Source organism: Populus alba, chromosome 18 (assembly GCF_005239225.2).
Source record: "Populus alba chromosome 18, ASM523922v2, whole genome shotgun sequence".
Lineage (NCBI taxonomy): Eukaryota > Viridiplantae > Streptophyta > Magnoliopsida > Malpighiales > Salicaceae > Populus > Populus alba.
Window position 1 is genome coordinate 387981 of NC_133301.1, and position 22392 is coordinate 410372.

General features: G+C 31.9%; 1 long non-coding RNA gene across 1 annotated transcript; it reads right to left on the reverse strand.

The window, feature by feature from the left end:
• Positions 1-48: 48 nt before the first annotated feature.
• Positions 49-927, reverse strand: LOC140954947 (uncharacterized). The gene is made up of 3 exons (XR_012168633.1): positions 801-927; positions 367-524; positions 49-259 (listed from the first exon to the last, which is right to left on the reverse strand). It is a non-coding gene; the product is annotated as an uncharacterized lncRNA (long non-coding RNA).
• Between the last annotated feature and the right edge of the window lie 21465 nt (positions 928-22392).

Below are 22392 nucleotides of genomic sequence, written 5' to 3' on the forward strand. Positions count from 1 at the left end.
GGTATTTCATCAAAGATGTTGCAAAACATATATCTCACATCTGCCGAGAACAGATTTGTATGCTCCAAATCGAAGCTGAAATATTTTTGTCTTGTTTAATTTCTCAATCATTTGAGGTGGAACAGTAAATGGGTCAGTGAATTGTTTGTCGAACACCAAATGATGAGCTGAAGCATTGAAAAAATACTCAGCTGTCTTGCCAGAGAGAAGAAAATTCGTGACATCTTGACCATCGCTGACGATGCAGTTAAGTCTGAACCTAAAAGATATGAAAAAGAGCTCCAGTTAAGAATGAAATAAAAGCATGTGTTAATATATGTTTCAGCTGAAAATTTAAGGATGTTTTGGTATGCATATTAGTTGAACCATGGGATCGGTGCAGAGGATGGATAGTCATGCTCCATGCATCGCAAATTATTAGGGAGTCCAGAGAGTGGCTTGTTGCAATCTGGACAGCTTTGACACCACCATCCCTTGAAGAGATCATAATCAACTATGAAAGCTTTACATGTAAATCTTTCATTCTGCAGGTGTCAATTAAAGCACAAAGTCATACATTTTTTTTTCATAAAAATGAAGGCTATGCAGTGTTGGCGATTGCCAACAACAGTGTAATCATAATATTATAGGGGTCTGGAACCAGCCATCAGATATAAAATTATAGGCCTTGAACTTCTATGCCATGATTCTTGATCCTAGACACTATATTTGATGATCTATCTCTATTAGACAATTGCTGGGATTGGGCATCACGACATGAATTGCAATAAGTAACATTTAAAGAATAACATAATAGATACCTTGTGTTCGTATGGGTCCATACAGAGGATCTCTCTTATTGTTCTTCTATTTTCATTTATCTGAGTTTCCAATGAGAGGACAGCTCCTGATGATGGAGGCAACTGGTGTAAGTCAACAGCCATTTGAGCATAGCTACAAAAAGATAAAGAAAAAGGTGTTGAGAATGACAACAAATTTCAACATTAATGTGTGCATTGTATCGAAGCAAAAGTTCTTTGTTGTATGGGACAACATGACAATTTGACAGGGAAATGCCATTTTTAACAATGTGACCCATAGGCTGCATGCGTCGTTTATAGTAAACAAAGCCATTCTCACCAAAGATGGTTGCATCTTTGTTTTTTTTTGGAAATTGTTTGGAACATTTATTCTTTTCCATACATTGAGCCTTTGGATTTGCAGCACCACATGGACCATGCATCATAAATTTTGAAACTATCTCAAAGCAAATAGGATCTTGATGCTTGTCAGGTATTTCAGCTGAAATAATAGAGTCAACATCCTCAGGCGAACGGAATTTGAATTCTGGAGCTAGCCAAACTAACAAATGAGTATGCGGCAAACCTCTTTTTTGAAACTCCACAGCGCAAACATCTAAAAAGAGAATGCAAGTAAAGAAGTCAAAACAGATGTTTGTAGAAGGATAAAAATAAAAACTTGAAATTTAAGAAATAAAAAAGAAATACCAGCAATTGTCCGCCCAAAAGGTTTTCCGGACTTGATGAATGACATCATATCAATTAGTTTGGAATGAAATACCCTTGCTATGATGTCAGGTTTGTCCTCAGGTTGATAGCCCTTTGTTTTTTTAATTTCTCGGCGAATTTCAGGCCAATTAACATTGCAGGTAAATGTGATAAAAAGATCAGGATTCCCATAACATCTACATATAGCCATAGCATCTTGGTAATTATTAACCATATACCGAGGGCTTCCTGTTAAAGACGATGGAAGTATAATTTTCCCTGTAGTTGATCCATCAGTATCACCTCTGGCAATAGCATCATGTATTCCTTTGTAATGCTCACTTCTAAGATTTTCTTGGTTTGCACGTATAAAATCTAAACGTTCCTCTTCAACATTAACAAATGCATCAACCAAAAATTGTTGGTACAATCGTCCGCCTTTTATGAGAGTGCTTTCTTGTTTTTTCTCTTTCATGAATGAGATAAGCATAATAGGCTCTCATTGAAACCTTTTGTCTTTTTTTAGGTGGTTGCTGCTCTTGATGAGCTAATGGAATATCAGTGTGGAAACCATCCTCACCATATGGAAAAAGAAGTGGGTAATGAAGGACATAAATTTTGGATGAAGCTTTGAGATCCTCTGAAGTGTTCCAGATAAACTTTCAATAATTATGTCTCGATCAGATCGACAATGACCAATGTCCCCAACAACCAAACCACCAATGTCATTTAAAGAAGGATCGTCGTATTGCCTTGAGTCATCATCTCTTTTACCAATTAACCGAAGTTTGAGTTCTGGAACCTCGACATCCCCAAGTCTTTGTCGAGCATGACGGAACAAACGAACCAATTGATTAGATGAATCAAGCATATTGATTAGACCAACAACAATGTCACTATCCAAGCTTGATTGAAAATTTTCATTGCAGAATGGTTGCAGCCGGTTAGAAACCTCATTATCTGTATCAAAAATATAAAGTTGCGCAAACTTGGGGCCTTTATTATCCATGGGAAGAAGAGAACCCATAACATGGTGGCAATATCCATTGACCTTAAAAACATAAGATCCAGGTCGAGAATTAACAGAATTATCTACCACAGCCCCCATGGATGTGAAAGCGAACATTGAGTTATAAGCACGAATTTCACGCCGAAATTTTTTGGATGATGAACCATTGTTTGGGTTAAGAAGGTTATCAAGATAGCTAGGTGTTTCTTGTGGAGCAGGAAGCACCACCTTTCCATTATTACAACAAAGTGTAAAGCATGGGTTTGTTTTAGATGAACGGGCCAATCGTTCTTGCAACCAAAAAAGAGCGTTGCAATGCTTACACTTGTATGTTTTATCGCCAAAATCAATGTATTCAATTAAATAACCTGTAAAAAATAAAGGTAAGATACTTGGAGGAATGATATGAAAGAGGTAATTACAAATAAAGGAAAAATGGCTACAAAAGGTACATGATTGGATTACATACGTCTTTTTTTTTTCTGGTATGATGCTTGACTTATAGTAGATTGATGATTAACGGTTTGCTCAGAGAATCCTTCAGATTCATGACTTGAAACTACATCACTACAGTGAAATGAAGCAAGGGCGATAGATTGTGGAGGATTGGATTGCCTTGCAGCACTAATTTGATTAGTTCCAGTTTGCACTATGTTGCTTGATAAGGAGAAGGTGGTTTGTATATCTATGTGCTGGCGTGAACAGACCAAAGTGCCAACTCCTTGAGTATGTTGTGGAGCAGATGGTGTATTTGAAGAGCTTGGGTTATCGGATAGCAAGATTCTATGAACGGGGGTTTCATAGTCATTCAAAACAAATTGTGAGGATTGAGAAGATGGCATATATCCATCCGATTGAACATGTCCGTCAGGACTTGTCATGTTATTGCTATAAAGAAACCATGGAAATTAAAAACGAAGTTAAATGAAAGGAAAACACAAAAAAAACCATGATTAGTACATGATCATGGCCAAGTGAAGGAAAACACAAGGATAGAGAAAATCTTAATGACATGTGGTTTCTAAAGAAACCATGCAAACATAGGGATAATAAGTAATTCAAAAACAAAACGTAATGAAATTAAGTGCTGGCCAAAGATTAATTCGCTTGTAAGGTGAAGGAATTACATTAGACTAAAATCTTTGATATATCATGAGACATGATGACAGGGCATGCTTAGCTAAAAACAAAACTCCTTGGTTCAGGAGAGGATGAAGATATAACAATAAAAGATCAAGCAATTAAAAAAAAGATATTATATGTTGCTAAACACATAAATACCATAACCATGATTACGCATGCAAGGAAATAGAAATGCATAAAGTAAATAACAGAAAGGCACAAAACAAACCTGAGAAAACACCAACGATAAATAAAAGTGGCCGTTTTAAAAGATCTGAAAGACAAAGTTAAATTTTGATGAATATGTGCAAGAATAAAAACGAAAAGACACGCGGGATAAGACCTAGAGAATGAGGCATGAAAAAATAAACAAAAATAAAAATAAAAGATGAGGCAGCATGTTTAGGTAAAAGAAATTAAGATCACAATCACAGCAAGCGCTTAAAAAAAAACACCAAAGAAAAAAAAAGAAAAAAAGCAAGAACAATCTTTGTAATTTGTTTAATGAGACTGTCATGTGTCCTGCAATGTTTTTTTAAAAATTTAATTTTCGAAATTGTCCTATAACCCATAGCTTGACTCATGCAAACATTGCTAAAAACACTAAGGACTCGTGACCTGCTTTCTACATATGAACATTAGGCATGTGAAATCTATTGCAAGCTCATGCCCAAACGAATAATAAAAATTAATCTAACCTCATCATAAAAGTATAAAATCCTATGTTATTTCATGAAATGTCACCCACACCATCAACATATGTATAGCAGCCATGAAGAAAAAGTGTCTATTTGTACAAACCAACAAACACCTTGAATTTCTCTTTTCATATCAGATGTAAAACGATATTATATCAGAGTGATCTGAGAAGCATAGCAGGACAAAAAATGAATAACATTTATGGAAAAATAAGCATATTATATAGTTGATAGGGCATGAATTTTGATCCAAAAGTAAAAATATTTTTTAAATTAGCTTTTGATCAATCTCTCCAAACAAAAACAAAAAACAAAAATAATATGTTTCTCGAGTGTCCATCTGATTTAAAAAGGTTTAAGTCTTTTTATATTTATTATTTTTATATCAAACACTAACAAAAATTACAAACTTCGTGGGTGTTTGTTTACGTGGACGAATTTACTTTTTACAATATTTGTTTTTTACTTGAAAAAAATATTAAATTAATATTTTTAATATATTCTCAAATACTCTTAAAAAACCATCATACACAACCTTACAACCTCACCAGAGACAAAGTTTAATTTCATACGGTATCAATAAATTATGTTATCCTGTTTATCGTGTACAGGCTACGCCACAAAGTTAATTCATATACAGCTTTCATGGCTTGATTTGTCACAAAGGATTGTTCAGCCCAAGATTTATAAAAAATGAGATCGAAAAAAAATACACTTGTCTTATCGTATTTTTTTCCACGTTAGATGGCGTGATATCTATCCACTTTCTAGGAACACCAAATTAATATTCAAGCTACCACCTAAAAAAGAATTAATTAAGCTCTTTTAATACCTGTTTGTGATATTTTAATACATAATTATCATTATTAATTTGTCAATTCATCAAAAAACGTTCCTGCACCTAAAAAAACAAAAGGTCTTAATGAATATAATATAATATAATCCAAGCTTCAATCAAAAGCTCGATTCATCCATTACTTTAAGACCTCAAAAGTAATACCTGTTTATTTAATATGCCCGATTCATCCAAGCTTGGTGAGGGGTCCATGAAACACGGAGTCATCCATTATATATCGAAGCTTTTGCTTCATTCAAGGCAAGATCCCCATGTGCATGTTCTCATTGACCATTTGCCCCCGTGATATTTTCAGGTACACATATCCCACCCGACACCGTTTACCATTTACAACATCAAGACCGTCAAACCGCAGTCCTCAATCTTTTATTTTTTCCACGTTAGATGGCGTGCTATCTATCCACTTTCTAGGAACACCAAATTAATATTCAAGCTACCAACTAAAAAGAATTAATTAAGCTCTTTTAAAAGGCAGACTCCAGTTTCCTTTCGAGCCTTTTTGAATCATAAAAGCAAGATGGATCGCTAGTGCGTAGCCCCTACCAAGAAAAATGTTAAAAAGCCAGCAATCCATGCCGTGCTTTCTGTGGGCAAAAATGCTGATTTTCCTCTGCAAGTTGGCATTCTTCGGTCACTTTCTTGTGGCAACAGTCTACCACTGGCATCAATCTCGCAAGATGGATCGCTAGTGCCTAGTGCCTACCAAGAAAAATGTTAAAAAGCCAGCAATCCACATCGTGCTTTTGTGGGCAAAAATGCTGATTTTCCAGGCAAGTTGGCATTCTTCGGTCACTTTCTTGTTGCAGCAGTTTCCAGCCCTCGCATATATATACTTGCCATCCCATTTTCCTTTCAACAAATCAGCCACAATCTAAAAAAAAGAAGAAGTTGTTTTCAATCTTGGAAGTCCAACTTCTCATCACAGCAAATCATCAGTTTTCTTAAATGAGTCTCATCAAGAATCACAAACCTTGTCCAGTGATTGAAGTTGCATATTCCTCACCCTTTCTCTCCGCCTATTCCCTTCTCTCTACGGCTTCTTTGTCATTGTCCTCCACATGTCCACCATCAAATGGCATGCAGCTCACATGATCAGCACCTCTCTAATAACAATATTTCAAGCATCAGTTTACGGATTCCTACTCTTCCACTCTCGTTCCTCTTCCTACAGGTGCGGGCAGCATACTAATTATAGGGGATCCTCCCACTGCACTGGAAACTTAAAGAGATATTTAGCACTGGTGTTGTGCTTGGAGGTTACTTGGCCCTGATGACAGTATTGTTCTTCTGGATTATGAAAGACACAGACTTCTTCTCAGCTTGTGTTTCCCTTTATTTAGATTTTATATATTTATATGATTTTCGTAAGACAGGATAAGTTTTGTGCAAGATCACTGAGAGATAGCAAATATGAAATGATGGCGGCCTTGCACTTGCAAGTGAGTATTGTGAGCCAGGCCCTCATTTTCGTCAGACGATCCCGCAGCTGGTCTTTTCGTTGAACGTCCTGGACTTCTTCTTGTCAGTGCGTTTGTAATCGCTTAGCTGGTAAGGATTCATCTTATCCGCCAATCGCTACTTAAAACAACCCTCCCTAGAGTGACCTTGAAGCGCGCTTCTTGTTCATTTTCTTCCCTTGGCTCCATTCCATCCTTTACAAAGTACAGGTCCCAGGTCCGCGCTTTCCTTTGAACATGAGCACTTAGATAGATATCAGCATAGCTTCGTAATTAAACTCCTCGCACATCTTCTCTGAAAGCGAGAGCCTGAGATGCATTGCTTGCATCTTCATTGGGTCTTACGTACTTAAAAACAAAAAACGAAATGACCAACATACTGTAATGGTCTAGTTCCAGCGCCCAACGACCAATATTTTCTAAGCAATATTTGTATACCATAACAGCTACCTTATTCATTACACAACATATATAATTACAAAGACGATATGCCATCTTTATACTGCGGCATGCAATGAAAAAACATCTCTACAAACTTTATAAAAAAACAACACAAAGAAGTTCACAAACTTGGCAAAAGCATAAGATTTGGTATGTAGAAATACAATTGGCCGCGATGCTATTTTTTGTAAAACTAATTATCATGCACAGCTGTCAGACAAAGAAACACACAGAACCTAGAATGTGGTGCAGAATATCAATCATATGCGTTAGGACTTGATGAAAACGAAGATAGTATGCAGAATCACACAAAGCAGAAAGAAAAGAGAAAAGAGAGAAGCCACTCTTTTGAGCAACATGGCAACGACTGCAAAATGAGACACAAACGTAAAGACACTTGATGGCCAATGAAAAAAAAACACTCCTTTTCATAATATGACAGAGCACAGGCCATGCACAATATGCAGACAGCAAGATGAGTATAGTCACTTTCCACAACACAATCTTAAAAACAACTAAGGAAAATATTCTAACCTTGAAGCCCAAACTCTCCTGAAAGACGATATGATAAAGGGAACAACGAACTGCAAAGGAAAGCATAACAAATCATGGCCACCCGCATACAGAACAAACAAAAGTTGCAGGGAACAAACAAAAGTTGCAGGAAAACATACCTTCAAATATTAATAGAGAGGCAGGAGCTGAGAGAACTGGCTCGCCAGAAACACTATTTCAAAAAGAGCATCATCCCATGCAATTAAACAATTAGAAAGCAGACTAACCAGAATAGAAATGCCAATGAAAACTGAACAGGAAATAATGAAAACGGAGGCAAGAATATGTGTATAATGATGCCAACGCCACATCCATTTAATGCACCATCAAAGAAGATCAGACAGCTTGACTTTATTCTAAAAGAAGCCTGCAAGCATTTAATGCACCATTAAAAAAACACCGGCTGATTTGACATTGTCCAAGTGAAACCTGAAGACGTAAGTTAATTATTCTAAAGGTGATCAGATGTCAGATAATTCAGAAGACCCAGTTACAGGGGGGAAAATGACAGTCTAATTTTTCAATGCATTTAAGACACTGGTATTATGATCTAACGTTTTTTCAAACCTCTGCAGCGACAATTTATGCCTTGGCAGGGAAAACCGTGGGAAAAGCTACAGTACTTTCCCCACGCGTTTTAGAGTTCTTTAATATATATTCCATACTTATACAATTGAAATAATACTTCTCAACTTATGTGCTAGAAAGCATAACACGTCAGTCACGCATGGGGTCCCTTCGCAAGAAATATTAATCATTATTGCTATGCTTGGTTTACTTCAAGGTGACTAAAAAAATACTTTATTTTATTTTATTCTTTTATAAGCCAATGAAATTAATTCATTGAAGCACCAAGGGCAGACCAATATTTCAATTATTTTAGACAATTATATATATATATATATATATATATAATATATTATTGTGCTAATATGTTAAAAACTCCTATATTTATCCCCACCATTTATTCCTATGGCTGTGAAGCCATGTGCAGAAAAAATAATTAAAGTACTGGCCTCTGAAAACCATGGAAGGTCAGAACTATATATGCTTTATGTGCTTTGGGGCCATTCTTTCTTCAGAACAGGAATACTTCCTCTATAATGCATGCCTTGTCTCACTCTGATCTTGACTGGCTAATTAATTAGTCTTGAAAGACATTAACCATGCTTTGTGTTACTTCTTTTAATGTACCTTAAAAAGACAATCCTCTTATTCAAGGACTTCATTAATTAAAGAGATGATTGAATCACCTAAAAAATATAAAAATCAATAATTGATTTGTAATATGTTGAATTATTGTTATAATTAGCATCAAAGTATGCATATAATTCCAAAAAAAAAAGTAGATAAAAGTAGGAGGTTCTGAAAAACTGTACTCCAAAGATATCATAAAATATAAAAAATAGTTGTCCAATAAACAGTAGTAGAAGAAGTAATAAATTAACTAACAACATAAAACAGCATGGGCAACGAATAATAGTGAGATATAACAAGCTAAATGCATATATCTCTATTATTTTTATATTTTTATTTTTATTTTTTCAGTTATATATATTATATATAATATATTATTTTTAATGTACCTTAAAAAGATATTCCTCCTACTCAAGGACTTCATTAATTAAAGAGACGACTGAATCACCTAAAAAGATATAAAAATCAATAACTGATTTGTAATATGTTGAATTATTGTCATAATTAGCATCAAAGTATGCACGTAGTTCCAAAAAAAAGGTAGATGAAAGTAGAAGGTTTTGAAAAATTATACCCCAAATATATCATAAAATATAACGAACAATTGTCCAATAAACAGTAGTAGAAGAAGTAATAAATTAACTAACAACATAAACAGCATGGGCAACGAGTAATAGTGAGATATAACAAGCTAAATGCATATATCTCTATTATTTTATATTTTTATTTTTATTTTTATTTTTTTCAGTTATATATATATATATATATATATTATTTTTAATGTACCTTAAAAAGACATTCCTCCTACTCAAGGACTTCATTAATTAAAGAGACGACCGAATCACCTAAAAGATATAAAAATCAATAAGTGATTTGTAATATGTTGAATTATTATCATAATTAGCATCAAAGTATGCATGTAGTTCCAAAAAAAAGGTAGATGAAAGTAGGAGGTTCTAAAAGACTGTACCCCAAAATATCATAAAATATAACGAATAATTGTTCAATAAACAATAGTAAAAGAAGTAATAAATTAACTAACAACATAAACAACATGGGCAATATTTGAACGAGTAATAGTGAGATATAGCAAGCTAAATGCATGTATCTCTATTATTTTATATTTTTATTTTTATTTTTATTTTTTCAGTTATATATATATATATATATTATATTTTTAATGTACCTTAAAAAGACAATACTCCTACTCAAGGACTTCATTAATTAAAGAGACGACTGAATCACCTAAAAAGATATAAAAATCAATAATTGATTTGTAATATGTTGAATTATTGTCATAATTAGCATCAAAGTATGCACGTAGTTCCAAAAAAAAAATAGATGAAAGTAGGAGGTTTTGAAAGACTATACCCCAAAGATATCATAAAATATAAGAACAGTTGTCAATAAACAATAGCAAAAGAAGTAATAAATTAACTAACAACATAAACAGCATGGGCAATATTTGAACGAGTAATAGTGAGATATAGCAAGCTAAATGCATATATTTCTATTATTTTATATTTTTATTTTTATTTTTTCAGTTAAATATAAATATATATATATATATATTATTTTTATTTTATTTTTTAATTCCGAGACAATAATCAAGTTATATCTGAAAAATTCCATATAAGTACTTTCCTGTCAGAAACTACATTAATATAATTTTTCAAGAGCTAAATTTAGGAGAAATGTATGACAACAGGATTCGGAAGATAATCATTAAAAGAAAGATGGATTGCAGGCCAAACCAAATTGAAGCCCTGTGATACAAGCTTTGTATCCCGATTAGGCAAAGCTAGCAAAACAATTCTCTCAGGCATGGCAAGGGATGGTTGAGGAGAGAGTGACAACGACACAGAGAAAACGAGAGAGAGAGGGAAAGAGAGACAAGTTTGGATGCTAAAACATTGCCCAAAAAGATGTGAATATTGCATTGCTAAAAAAGTGTTTGTATAAATAAGAAAAAAATTCTTTTTTTTTTTTTCATTTTAAAAAACAATGAAAAACTTGTATTAGAACCTCTAAAATAATTAGTTTTCCAAACTCGATATAAATTTGTAGAATAAAAACTATTTTTTCAGTTTTTTAGATTGAGAAATATAATAATTAAATAGAAAGTTCAAGAAAATTAAAGTATTATTCTGTTTTTGAACAATCTGTAAACAATTTTATAAATCATCATGTCAAAGAATTTGATGCTCTTTTATCACTTGACATACGTGATCTATTCTTTGATGCAAGCAGGTAGGCTGTTGGGATTCAAGTATGCGACAGGGTAAAGGAATTTTTTTATTTCAAATTCTAATTTTAGGTTGCTGGGGATTTAAATTTTAAAAACACCCCTCGTAGTTTGCTAGGCTATATGCTCAGTATATGTATTTTCTAGTGATTAACAAGATAACCTCGATTATTATATTTATTAAAAGGAAATCAAGTACATGCATTAACCCACTAATTTGGCAAATATAAATGATGATATTATATACAACCATTAATGCATTTTCCAAAATTAGCACTAATTCTGTCAAGGTAAAGAAATAAGATACATATAAAGGAGCAAAATATATCATTAACCAGCTTTCCATTGAATACACACACACACACACACACACACACACATTTGATATATTGCTAATATTAAAAAAAAAAACTGAAAAAATTCAAAAATGATGATTGTTTTTTAATCAAATAAATGTACTTTTCACTGCAGCATTATAAAACATATACTTTTGTATCCTTAAAAGGTTAATTTCTGGTTCATCGAATATAGCTTGAACATGTTAGTCTAGATTAATTTGTTTGGCATGAATTGACGGAGAGGGCTAATTAAGCCCTCGAATTAGAAGGAAGAAAAACAAACAGAAGATGACAATATAACAATGGTGTTCAGAGTCTTAATTTACTGCATGCACTACAAAAGCCTAATTAACTCATTGAGAAAGAAAACAGAAGCTCTTGTTATTATAAATTTATTCAAGACCGTATGAATAGATTTAAAACTTAAAATTTATAATTTGAGGATTAATTAATTGATATAAATAGAGATAAAAATGAAGAGAGACAGGGATCGGAGAAGACACAAACTTTGAAGAACGGTAACAATCGATCCTTATGATGCATGAAGTGCTGAAGGGATAGGAAGCAGCCGGTCTACAGCTGTGATAGGGACAAAGAAATCAAATCCAAATTTACAACCACATACACTCAATCAAACATGTTCTAAGTCAAGATCTACGAGACATCAAATGTCGTTGATTTTGGAGCGCCAAATATTTCAAAGTTTCAAATAACTTGTCAATTTGGGATTTCAGATGAAAGGCTAGATCGGTTTTACGGTGTAAGATATTTTAAAGTATTCTTATTTGAAAATTTATTATTTTTTTAAAAAAGAAAAAATTAACTACAATATTCTTCATTTATATGGAATATTTTTTTTTATTTTTTTTCTTTTATTATTGTTCCTTTTATGTTTACCTCTTGTAATTATAGGATGAACACTAAAAAATTTATTGACATATATTATCAACAATCAAGGGGATCTAGGTTTCATTATTAGGTATAAATATGCAGAATTACATTACTGATCTAATAAGTAATATTATTTTATTTAAATAAAAGTGTTAGATAAAAAAAATTGTATTGAAAAAAAAAAATCGTTCATTTAAACCATAGTTTCATACGCCATCATTCCTCTAAACTCATTTAAGACCTACAAACAAGTTTCAAGAATTATGAGGGGCAAATTTGAACTAATATAAAACTATGAAAGTCACACAACTTTAGATGATAGCAATAAAGGAGGTTGTGTAAAAAATTAGAAATAAACCAATAATCTAGAGAGGTGCATTGTTAAGATTAGGGGTGGGCAAAAAAAATAAAAAACCGATTCAACCGAGAAAACAGGAAAAAAACTGAAAAAGCCAAACCGTGAAAAAAATCGATTAGAATTTTAAAAAACTAACCGGTCCGGTTCCGTTTCAGTTTTATAAGCCTGAAACTGAAAAAAAAAAAAAAAGCCGAACCTAAACCGAAAAAAACTGAGCCAAACTGAAAAAAAACCGAGTCAGACCGAAAAAATTGGTTGGCTTGAACCGATTTTAGTTTTTAAAAAAAACCGGTTTGATTATTTTTTAATAAAAACTGAAAATGATCATCTCTAGTTAAGATGCTAAAGGTGTTTATTTTTGCGGTTCAACTTATTTTTTAAAGTATTTTTCACTTGAAAAAAATATTACACTAATATTTAAAAGAATTTTTCAACATTTTTATATAATAATACAAAAATAAATAAATAAACACCACTTTACCAAACAAAGGAAGAAAACAAGTTGGTTGCAGCATATACATGTACCATACGGTCCATGTTACCAACTAGTCATAGTTTAGTTACACATTAGATTGAGAATCCGCACCACTCCGAAGGTTGATATAATTTTTTTCTAACATAAAAAAGAAATGGTTTAGTGATAATAGTGTTTTTTAAAAAATAAGTACAAACCAAAGGTTATTAACATGATTATATCCAATAAAATCAGTTAATTCAATAATTTGGTTTAAATCAAAAGCAATAATACCAAACAAACTATAAAAAAACACTTGCCAATAATTAACTATAAAAAATGCGTCATCAATATTATGCTTATAAAAAAAAAAATTATTGGAAACTCATCATCACTCCACCATGAACATTACTCTTAATAAAAAAACCTTTGATGAGATAGTTCAAACTCCAATGCCAAAGGATGCAAGATGATATAAAAAATAGTCACATGGTTCGCTATAACAATGTCCTGGAAAAGTAAACCGAAAAAATACAATGAAATGAGTATCCGTTTATATTCAATCAATTAATTCTATTTAATTCAAGAAAATAATTTTATTTTGAGAAAATATATTTAACAAAGAACAAAAAATAAACATGATCTTAGATAACTTAACCAAATAATAATAATAAAAGGGATAAAACAAAGGTTGTAGAAAACATATAAAAACAAATAGAGCCCAATCTCTAATAAAATAAATTTTGAAGGATAAAATTAAAAAAAAAAATTAACTTATAATTAAGAATGATAAAAAAAAAAAAACAAAGAAACCACAAGCGAAGGTCCTTAAACTTGGTTAATTTTCCAAACTTCAAACCATGAAATTTCAAAATGAGCTTAACCAAGAAGCTCATATCCAAATCAACTAAATATTAAAAAATAAAATTGTGTAAGAAAAATATGAAACTAAAAAATTTAGCAAAGCAAAAAACACAACAATTAAAAGAACAGGGATAAAATGTGATAGAAAAGAAAATGATCGTGGATGAAATTGCCAAAAGAATCAAATTATAAAAACTATCTCAAATGACATAAATAAAAAATTAAAAAAATACGAATCAAATTTGACAAATTAAAAAAAATAAAATGAGGATGAAATCAAAAAAACTTTTTGAATTTCATAAGTTATTTTAAATAAAATAAATATCAACCAAAAGATTAGGTAGTAAATAAAAAATAAAGAGAAATTAAGAGGTTGATTTCAAAACTTGCAGGACAAGATGCAAAAATTGAGAGAGAGGGGGGGGGGGGGGGGAAAGAAAAACGAAATGACAAATGAAGCAAAACCAGAGCTCCTTTTTCTATACGTGCCACCTTTACATAGAGATGACACCAAAATAAATCTAAAGATCTCTCGGAATGGAATTTTTGATTGTCGGAATTAGCTGCATGCTTTGTCTAAAGATGATAGTGGCTGACACGTGACCAACAATTTTTTTTAAAAATATCTTTAATTTATTAAGAGACAAAATTAACCTTCATTTTATCCAAAAACAAAAAAACAAAAAAACTAATAGTGCAATAACAAAAATGTTCCCGGATCCAAGGTCTAAAACATTAAACCCCAAAGGCAAGGAGGTATTTTGGCCGTATAAATAAAAATGATAAGACCAAAACACTTTTTTTAGAGAACTTTTGTATATAAGGATAAATTAGTTATTTTAATGTACTTTTTATAAATTAAAAATATAAATCTATTATTCAATTATACCAAACAACATATTAATTTTAAAGATATTTATGATAATTTATTGTGGAATTTAAAAAGTAAATAATCATCATATCCTCGATCAATTTAAAAATATCCAAATGCCCCATTGCAAAAACAACTCTACCTTCAATTATTTGCCTAAAGCATTTTTTTAAGGACAAGATGATAAATTCATCATTCACATTCAAAATAAAATATGTCTAGGAAACAATAAGTTCGCCGCCCCCGTTCCTGATTTTTTTTTTTTAATTAGGAACTCTATGTTTTTTCTATTAAATAACAATTAAGGCGCAAAAAAGAAATAAAAATTGTTTCTTCTTTTGAATACTCGCTAATTTCTCGACATTATAAACTCACCAAAAGCGTAAGATATAATAAAAATCATGCATAATTCGACGGAATTAATTTTGGTACCACTGTAGTGGAAGACATCAAAGGTGGACCATATGATGAAAAAAGTCACCAGGGTGGACCATTTGATGAAAAAAGCCAAATATAAAATAAATAAAATTAAACAATAATATATATGTTATTCATTACAATTAATGTTACTTTCACGTCTGATAAGATTTTTTTTTTCAATTTGAAAAAGAATAATATAACTTTAAAGTTGAAGTATAGTATCAGAATAATGGATTAAAAAAAGTAGTGCAGAGATTGATGAATTAACGCTTGAAGACAATGTAAATAAATATAAATATATATAACTAAAGTATTATATTAAAAAATATTATAGAGATCACATGCTTTACTAATGTTCATTTATTAAAGTTATTTGGCAGAAGATTATGTTAAAAAGTAAAATCATTACACAAATTGGTAGCTGCGACATGGAGCTGATGTAGGCTAAATTAACCCACTTAATTATAAAAGAATACTTTCATTTCCACTTAGCTTAGATTTTCTTGGTATGGATGTTTTGTGTATACTTACTATTCTTGGATTGCTAGGAACTCTAGATGGTATAATGCCAAAGAATCGTTGCAAGGAGGATTCGACTTTGTATTCTTTTTTATGTCAAAGAACGGGCTTGAAAAATTGGATAAAGTATAATATAAAAATATTGTTTCGAGTTTTATTTATTATTTAATTTTTTGAGTTGAATTAATTTTTTGATAAATATTATAGGATGTATATATCTTGAAAATATTAATAGGCTTAATCTAGTGTTGTAATTTCTATATTAACTATTGTATATTGCCCTACATATATAAATAGAAAAGATTAACTAACTAATAGGTTAAATTTCTTATTTCTCTTCAACTTGGTATCAGAGTTCTAACACATTAAAATTCCTTTTTCATCTCTTTGATGGACTCTATAGCAACTGACTCTTCCCCGCACCAAATTAGTGTTGCTACCCCCACAGGTCGGCCATACACAAGTTGCTGTCAGTGCACCTCCTTCTTTGCAGACCTCCTTTCTTATATAGCAGAACAATAGTTTTTTCCTATAATGTTTATGTAATCTATTAAAATTCCTATAAAAATTATCTTTTATGAATTCCAAATTATGCCAAATTTGAGAAGTGTGAAATACAATATATATATATATATATATATATATATATATATATATATATATATATATATATTAGGGGGGTTGCAACATACCATATTTCTTTAATTATATATTTTTTGCTATCCAATTTTTTACTATATTTTTGAATTGTTTTTGAAAAAAACTGAAAAAATAGCCAAAATAAACCCAAAAGATGTGTTCTTTATGTATTTACATCACTTTCAACATCTTTCCTACTTATTCAGTTGTTAACGTGTCTTTTAAGTTGACGTTGATTTATATCTGATGGCCATAATGCTTTAATATGTTTTATCATGTTATAAAGAAAAAACTAAAATTCTATTATAAAAGGGCTATTGTCTTAAAAACTTATTTATTTGAGTTATTTTCACTTGTTAAAACTATTTATATTTATATCTAGGATGAGTTTCAAGTGAGGTGATATTTGGATTAGTTACCTAAACCTTCTTTTCTTTTTATCAATTTTCTTTTTTCAAATCTTTTGATTTCTAACTTAGTGGTAAAATGCTTTATGTTTCTTTATGTTATGTGAATCATAAATTTTTTTCTTTTGCTTTGGGAAAATCTTTATGTTTGTTATTAGAATCTATAGGTCAAAAAACCTCTACTCTATTTGAATTAATATTTAGATATGTTAAGGGACCCTCCTAGGTGTTTTCTTTTGATGGTTTTCATTACTTTTTTTATTTATTTATTATGGATGTTCATACTAAATACATTTGGTTCTTTCCTTTGGTTGTCAAATATGATGTTTTTAAATTTTTTTTTCAACACTTTCAAGCTAATGTTAAACATTAATTTTCAACAAAAATTAAATTCATCCAAATTGATTAAGGAGGTGAGTATAGGAATTTAAATACTTATTTTAAAAAAAATTGGCATTCACCATTGATTGATTTGTCCACATATTCATGAACAAAATGGTACAGTTAAAAGTCAATATAGGTATATTGTTGAAATTGGTCCCACACTCTTTAATCAGTGTACAGTGCAATTAAAATTCTGAGGCTCTGCATTTGAAATATTTTCCTATTTAGTTAATTACATGCCCACTCCTATACTAAATGGATAATTACCTTTTGAATGCTTTTTCAATATGTTCTAGATTATAATTTCTTTCATATATTTAGGTGTTAATGCTTTACCTTCCTTTGGCCCTACAATGCCTATGAGTTAACTTTTTGTTCTACTCCTTGGTTACAACTCTTTTCACTTAGGTTATTGATGTCTTGATCTGTTATCTAAACAACTTTACATTGCTCGACATGTTAAATTTCTTGAAAATATTTTTTCTTTTGAGACTTCTAAACAAATACAATCATCATCTTTACCATTAACCAATACTTTCTTGCTACTTTTGACATCATTAGACCTTCCAATTTTCAATCTACCATGTCCTTATCCACATCCCCACTTTCTAGCTCTCATACACCACATTCAATATGTTATAATCCTAATGTCTAAGCTCCACTTGTCACCTCCTCAGCTGATAATTGTCCAGGTATAGTTTTGGTTTCCTCTAGTGGAAATGCTTCTCCTATTGTTTTAGGCAGTCCACGATTTGTTCCAGTTTAAGACCAGTCACTGAAGTCAACTATTGTTATGTCACCACCTAGATTGAACTTGGTGGTCGATATTTCTATATTATTGCTTCCACTAGTTTCCGTATCTAATAGCCCTTGTCATACTCAGGTATCACGACAACACAACATGGTTCTTCGCCCGATATAGTATAAGATAACATATCTTGTTACCTCATTTCCTTCATAGATGTTTTTTATCCCTGACCATGAGCCCCTCACTTTTCAAGAAGCCAATAGATATGTTGTTTGGCCCCACTCAATGCAAGATGAAATTTAGGTTCTTTATTCCAATTGTACGTGGTCTCTAGTTCCTCCTTACCCTTCAAGAATGTTTTTGGTAGTCATTGGGCATATAAAATTAAAAGGTGAGATGAAGGTAATGTTGAGTGCTACAGAGCTCGTTTAGTTGTTAGAAATTTTACTCAACATAAGGGTATTGATTATTCAAAAACATTTAGTCTTATAGTTAAACCAACTACGGTTCAATTGGAACTTATTATTACTGTGTTTTGGGTTTCGAAGATCAATCAACTGGATGTTTATAATGCCTTCTTAAATGTGATATTTTAAGAAGAGGTTTATATTAAGCGACCACTTGGCATTACTCATCCTACTCTATCGTCTCATATGTCTTGTCTGCATAACTCGTTATATGGTTTAAAAGAAATCCCTCAGGCTTGGTATAATCATTTGAGTGACTATCTACTATTCATTAGATTTTATGCCTCTAAGGTTAATACATCCTTATTTATCCTTTTTGTGGCTAGTGATGTTATATATCTGCTTGTGTATGTTAATGATATTTTGCTTACAAAAAGTAACTCAACTTTAATCGCCAAATTGATTTTGTTACCGAGCTTAGAGTTCAAGCTTCGGGACCTCATATACATCCATTATTTCTTAGGTATTGAGGTTAAACCCACATGTGTGGGAGTTATACTCACCCAACATAAATATGCTCTTGATATTCTTCATAAAACATGTATGTCTTCTTGTAAGCCTGTTGATATTCAAATATCTCTCTTCTTTTAAGTTGGCCATGATATATAGTGATTTATACTTTAACTCTACACGTTATAGATAAATTATTGATGCTTTTCAGTAACTTACCTTTACAAGGCCTGATTTGTGCTATGTTGTGAATAATGTCAATTTATATGTGCCCTCACTAAAGCTCATTGGACCGCAGTCAAGTGTATTCTGTACTATTTAAAGGCCATGGTTTCCTATGACCGACACATCACTCGTATTTTATCTTTATATTTTCTTGGTTTCATTAATGTTGATTGAGCTAGTAGTGTTGATGATAAAAAATCTACATGTAAATATTTTATGTTTCTTGGTACTACTCATATCTCTTGGAAATCAAGGAAACAAAGGATTGTTGCTCATTTTTTTGATTGAAGGCAAATACAAAGTCTTAATTGATGGTACTGCTGAAATCTTATAAATCTTACAAGCTTTGGTAGTAGAAACAATCGTGAAAAACAAGATTGTTACTCATTGTTTCTACGACTATGCTATGGTGTGATAAGTTGGGTGCTACTCAACTATCAGTCAATCTTATTTTTCATGCTCGCACTAAACATACAAGGTTAATTATTACTTTTTTCATGATAGAGTTTCCAAGCACGAGATTCAAGTTTGCTTCATTTCTTCTAAGGATTAGCTTGTTGATGTTCTTACCAAATCTTTCTCTTCTGTTGTATTTGTTCATTTTTGTCCAAGCTTCGTGTGGGAGCTCTACCTTCACCTTGAGGGGGTATATTATAGGAAGTACATTGCAAGATTATAGGATACAAATATAGGAGATTATATTTACCTTATATAGCTTATGGCTCAAATCATGTGTAGGAGGTTATACACTGTTAATATTATGAACAACCTTAATTATATAATTAATAGAGAGGATGGGCCTCCAAGCAGTTTTTATATCTTAACTCTAACGAAGAATCCTCATTGAAGATAACATCATTTCTAGCTAAGAAACATAATTACAAGACGTAATAATAAGTGGAGTAGACTGACTTAAATTTTGATTTTCTAAAAAAAAAACTGACGGAATAATGTTTTTTTTATCAAAGTTTGAAAATATATTGTTTTGATAAAAAAAATTTATTTTTTTCATTGATCTAGTTGGACTAAATTTTAGATCAACAAATCATCATATTAACTCTTTAAGCTAGATTTTGTTATACCACTTGGATCATCTAATGCTGCAGACCAATAATTTCTTATCATAAATAACTGACAAATAAATAAAAGCCATAAATTTTCTACCATTATCTCTTATTATTTATTCGTGTTTCATGGTATAAAACATTACTCTAAACAACATATAGTAGGAGTAGAAACCAAATATTTATATGTATGGCTCCATGGTTGTTGTAACCTAATTTTGGCCCATTGACTTTTTTTAATTTAATTTTACAGGGTTTAAAATGTAAAATTAAAAGATCAGAGATTTATTTCGATGAAAAATGTGATTTGTCAACTTGCATAAAAACTATGGACTACTATGTGCTTTTGTCATTCTATCCTTATCTTCAAGATAATCTCTGTCTTCAAGATAATCCTTGTCTTCAAAATAATAATAGTTATCCGCTTTCAAATTTGATTTTAATGAAATTGAAAATTCAAAGAAGAGAATGAGTTTGATTGAAACTTTATTTTCCACACACGATGAGACTCTTGCATTATAAATATAGATCTCAGTGCATGTAAAAAAGAGGGATTACAAAAGAGTAGGTGAAAAAAAAGAATTCACAATAAAAATATAAAAAGGTGAGGTGCGGCCAAACCCTAGACTAGCTGTCGTTGCTCCCTCCCCTCAGTTTTTTTCCTCTCTTCTTTCACGGTCTTAGTCTCTTCCCTATCAGATTGATTTTACATTCTCCAATCTCAACCCCAAGGAGCTGCAACTCCTTATAAAAAAAATAAAAATAAAAATAAAAAGTATTTCTCCCTCCTAGTCACCGACCTTCAACCTCTCTTCCCCGTTCTCACTCTCCCCTTTAACCATCACCCTTCATCTTAGCCTCCTCACCACAAACACAAGCCTCCACCCATCAATCCTTCAAACTGGCCACACATGGTCTTCTTCCCCCATCAACAATTCTCTTTCTTCCCCAGTTGACTACCATGAGCAATGGAGAAGTAGCACCCGAAGACATAATGGTTCCAGCCACAGACAATTGTAAAATAAAGAAGAGTCTTCCTCAAAACTCAGCTGCAGTAGCAAAAGTCTTGTAGTGTAGTTTTTTATTTTTTTTCCTTCCTCCTGCGGTGCAGCTTCTTCACACACAAGAACCGTGAGGCTCCAGCATGGCAGCCATGGATTGTCCCAGCCTCCATCGAAGCAACGTTTAGAAACTCTATTTCACTCCAGCAGTCGTGAACGAGCTCAAGTTAACAGCAACACAAGAGCTCCAACAACTCTAGCAAACTACAAACTCCAATAAGCAACCCTTTATCTCCTCATTGCGCTCTTAAGGCCAGCGTCCACCAGCTCCTCAGTCATAAGAAGTTTCTTCTCCACCATGAAACTGTGAGCACTTGTCTTCCTTCATCAGCGTCTCCATGGCCAGCATTAGGTAAGTTCTTTGCCTCCCCCCCTCCTGCATTATAATTCATGCTACAATAGTTGTGAATTACGCTACAGTAGAAAGTGAATTATAGTTCACTTGTTTATGTAATAGGCGTGTGTGCCTGCTACTCGACCGGGTCACTGGCTTAAGCCAATGACCAGACCGGGGAGGTTGGGTCTACCCAGCCTGCAGACCCATCCAAAATAAAATGAAAACATAATAATTTTTTTTCTCTATTATCTAGATTTTTACAGGTTTATTCACTAGCGCTAGAGTCAGGAATTATACTGTATTTTGTGGATTGCATAATATTTACGAACGCCAAAGTTGGAAATATTTATAGGTGATATTCACTAGTGCCAGAATTGAGAATATTACAGGATGACCATAAGAACATAACATAAACAAACTTTTAGCAATTTTAGACAAAATCAGCAATGCAGCCTACCTCAGGTAGGACACTAAAAGGGTGATAGCATCTTCCCTTTCGCGTAACCAGTCTTGGACTATAGAATCTCTGTTTACCAGTTAGGGTTTCTAGTGACCATAATACTAGGTGCCAACTCCTCAAACAAAACCATTCCCCATAAAAAAATAGGATGCTAGAAATTCATTCTTTTTCTATTGAAAGATTAATTTTTAATCAATCGCCGCGATGTTCGAGTGTGACAATTGTAGAAAAACTCTAATATTTCTTGAATCTATTATATTTGGGAAGAAATAATTTTTTATTAAGCATTGCTAACTAAAAAAAAGATTTTTCCATAATGATATTTTGCTCATGAGGAATGAGTAATTATGATTTGAAATATGGAGGAT